Source organism: Schistosoma haematobium, chromosome 5 (assembly GCF_000699445.3).
Source record: "Schistosoma haematobium chromosome 5, whole genome shotgun sequence".
NCBI lineage: Eukaryota > Metazoa > Platyhelminthes > Trematoda > Strigeidida > Schistosomatidae > Schistosoma > Schistosoma haematobium.
The window spans coordinates 10,405,339-10,409,898 of NC_067200.1; positions in this window are offsets into that span (position 1 = coordinate 10,405,339).

Consider the following 4,560-nt stretch of genomic DNA (forward strand, 5'->3'; position numbering starts at 1 on the left):
ACTGAAAAAATATGATAGTATCATTTAGTAAATAATCAGCGTAAACACCTTAGTCATACAGGAGGCCGTTTACAGCCCAAATAGCTTAGTGGCAACATCTCACACAGTGAAACTGGGTGGTACGTGTTTAAAATCTACAAATCGTTATAGTTCCGTTGAGACTCAAAATACGCTAGTCATTACGAACGTTGAATCAAACAAGGTATCCTGCCTACTACTTTCAACCATATAGCCTATAAACATAGTATGGGAGATTAGAATGATCACATATTACGAAATAATGAATTTCTCTCAGTACTATTAACAAGACAAACATGATGATTCTACTACTGATTGATCAGTCAGTGTAATCTATTTAAAGGTAGTCTGAGTTTTTATCTACATATGGTAGGCAGGGAACACAGGGAATGAGATAATATCGAATGCGTTGAAAAATCTAAATGTGACGAACTTATATATATATATATATATATATATATACCAATTTTCCCAGTGTAAATGATAACAAGGTCGAGGAACCTAGAGAAGATTTGCGTAAAAAAGATGGAAATTTAGGATTTCGATCCGTGGAATGATTTTATTTATGTCATCTTAAGTCTCCAATCATAAGACACACCTTTTTCTCGTACTTCAATCAGGAAAGATGGATAGTGACTAGCAGGGAAATCCATGACGCGAGTTTCGTCCTATTTGAAACACGTTTCATTCACCTTAGTTAATAGAGATCTACAGACTCATAAATGATTTGGACTTTTTTCTCTAGAACCACATGTTAAATCTCAGCAATGCTAACTTGTTTGTTCCTCTGTGACACAGTGCGTCGTTGACGTAATTCTACTAATTTCATAGGGCCAGATTTTATAACAGTAAACCAACATGAAGTGTAATATTACCACATGACAACCAATTATTGCAGATTAGTTATCAACTCTGTGGTTGGGTAACATTTCTTCTTAACAAAGCTTTAACTGGACAGCTCATTCTACAGTTAATATTAGATTCGTTTAGTTAACTATTTGACACTGATAATGACTATGTGGATACAGTAAATTTGAGTAGATAGTTGACAATTTAATGTCTGTATAGGGTATTGGAGATTGTTGAGTTTAGGTTGATATCATGGATCAATGTTAAACTACCATTAACAACCTGGAGGCACTGGACGGCCGTTTCGCCCTAGTATAGGACTCCTCAGTGGTGCGCATCCACGATACATTCATGATATCAATCTAAACTCAACAATCACCACAACCATATACTGATAATTATCATTTGCTTTCTAGTGACTAGCTTCAAGATGGATTTCCTGGAGTTCTAGTAAGAAGCCATGATCGGTGGAGTTCAACTGTGTCTGTTGTGAAGCAGTTACTCACCGAAGACAACGGTGAACGATTGCGCAATATCGTGGATTGGTTTAGGTTAGACAATAACGCTGTTAGATGCCGGCAGACTCAGTGATCTAGAGGTTAAGCATTCGCGCGCGAGACCAAAGGTCTTGTGTTTGAGTCCCGTATATGTGATCAAGGGTGCGAAATGCTGAGGAGTGGTATATTAGGACAAAACGGCCATCCAGTGCTTTCAGGTTTTCAATATTGGTCTCACGCTGATGCCTTCATGTTACCTATCTAAATTAAGTATCTTATCAAAAGATATAGATTTATAATATTTATGTCTTGTATAAAAGAATGACATTATGTGTCCTACTTAATTATTATTCAGTATTATGTCTTCCACTTCGTAATATTTATCACATATTATCAAATCAGTATGCGGGGTTGTAGACATTGTTAAATGTTATTGGGATCACGAAGCAATCTATATAGGACAAACAGTAAAAAACCTAGAATTATGAGGCAGCCATTTCGTCCTAGTATAGGACTTCATAACAGTGTTCACCTATGACCTCACCAAATCATATTGCACTGTGATTAATCGACAAGGCAACTGTATGCTTCGACCGTTTATCATTAAATAACTGACAGAAATAACTCAATCTACTGCTTTACAATGATAATATTACAAGCCATACGGCACATTTATTTAGCACTGATTCATAAAAATTGGTCGATATTAAATGGCTAAACTATTCAGCGACCAATCACTTATAAGCATTTCAGCCCTAAAGCAGATCATTTTCCACCTAAATTGCTCAGTAGTATCAAGTCAATTTGTGAAGCTAGGTAACGCGTATTCGAGTTCCACAAGGAGAATTGGTTCCATCAATGACTGAAAGTAATCACTGTTGTTAAGTAATGACTAGTCTAAAACATTAGTGAAATAGGATATTCTAAGTGACTTTGAGAATATTCATCTACTTATTAGAGTCTAAAAAGGAGTAGAAATTAGTATTAAGATTTATAGCTAGAAATTAAGGTTTGAAATCAAAGTAATGGTTTTCATCCCAAATTTACATAACTTACAATACCAAAATGTAATTTAACCATATAGATGAATGAATTCGGCGTAAAGATCCAAGACTTACTATCATTAATTTGATTGATTATTCCATAAATTATAGTCTCATCGAATCGTTTTCAAGGTATTCAATGAACTAGACATAACTCGTTGTTCTAAATCGTGAACCAAGAGAAAATAATCATTTAAGTCCACACAGATTAACATTACTATTGTCTCATTATTTATTTTACAGTAATGTACTTTCAGATTATCTAATATCCCTATGATTATTACAGAATCACGTAATATAGAAACATAATTTACGAAATAGTCAGTTACATTCATCTAAAAAAAACTTGTTTAAAGTTCATATATCCATTGGTAACTGTTTGCTTGTTTTTTTTTCCAAAAAAATCGATTTTATTAGGAAATACATTTCGAAAGGTTATGTAATAATAGCCCATTTTAGCGAACATTTAACATAGAGATACATTTAAACAGTTCTTAAAATGATCACATGATTTTGTAATCACTTCCCAGCCAATCACAGGAGAGTTTGTATAAATTAACAATATTTCACAGTAAAAGTAATCATATCTGTTAGGGATTGTAGTAATTTCAATGGTTAAGATCATGAGTCAGTTGAAGCTAGACCACCATGGAAAACCTGGAAGCACTGGACGGCCGTTTCGTCCTATTGTGGGACTCCTCAGCAGTGCGAAATTTCGTGGATTAGTTGAAGTTAGACATTAACACTGTTGGATGTCGGCCAGCTCAGTGGTTTAGTGGTTGAGTGCTCGTGCGCGAAACCAGTAGGTCCTGGGTTCGAATCTCGCAGGGGACGAGGTCGTGGATGCGCACTGTCGAGGAGTCCCACAATAGGACGAAATGGCCGTCCAGTGCTTCCAGGTTTTCCATGGTGGTCTAGCTTCAACTGACTCATGATCTTAACCATTGAAATATCTGTTAAAGTTTAGTAACTATAGGAAAATTCACAATTTTACAATTTTAGAAATATCATTATGTGACCGCATTAATTTAAATGTGTAAATTAAATTATCCTAAAGAATACCTTACTGAACTTTTTCCCGTGAACCTTCCTTCTATGGTAGGTTTTGTGAGAAAAAGTAAATGTTGTTTCTTTCTTAAATTTCTCATAAAATTTGAAAGTGATTTTCTTTATTCTGATTGACTCATACCTATAACCCATTTTGATTGTTTTGTAAATTTATCATTGTAAATATCTTCAAACAATATTAAAGTGGACAGTTGTTTTCAATAACTGAGATTTAAGTTCATCTATTTGATAAGTACTAAATATTGATTTATTGATTTATTTGAATATATAAATATTGGTACAAAGGAGCACCGATTACATATACGCAACACAAGTCACCTGATTTTTGTGTGGGTTGTGATACTCCCCGGTTGCCCAAACCAAAGCAGGTGGTTTTATTAGAGGGCCACACCCGGAGCCTTCAACATAAAGGTCTGATCCATAAGGCAGTGGAGCAACGCCAGGAGATGTAGTCCCATGGTAGCCATTTGTTCTTTCAGGATACTGGAGTTCATGTGCACCATTGGTTTGGAATCAGAGCTTTATAACTCCCCTAGGCGCACTCTCCGTATGCATCAACCCGGTTAAACCGTCAGACATTCGCTTTTCTTCCTCTCAATTTCTTAAACAACACCCGCGTCGTGAGAAGACAGTGAGTTGGACTTCCCTGGCAGTGGTTGAATACACGTGGCCATGTGAGAGCATTTCGAGAGAGAGATAACTCTCCTCACCCTCGGCAGTACCAGGGCATTTAGGGGTTAAATAGGATGAAACACGGGTCTTAAATTCCACTGCGAAACATAATGCATGACAAATATGTTATATATTAATGAGAACCGTGAAAGCATAAAGTTTCGACTGAACTGTAGCTAATTCTATTTACAAATAATTAATGATCCGTTTAATACAACTCAACGATTAAGTATTCGAATAAACTAGATGTCTGTCACAAAATCAAAATTCAATTTTGATAATCTATACGCTTACATAAAATATATGAATTACATGATAACTTAATATTCTGTATAGAAGTTAAAGTTGAAAAGGACAACTCTGTTTTTATTATCACATTCAGTGACTTTAGATCACATAACAAAGTTGGCAAA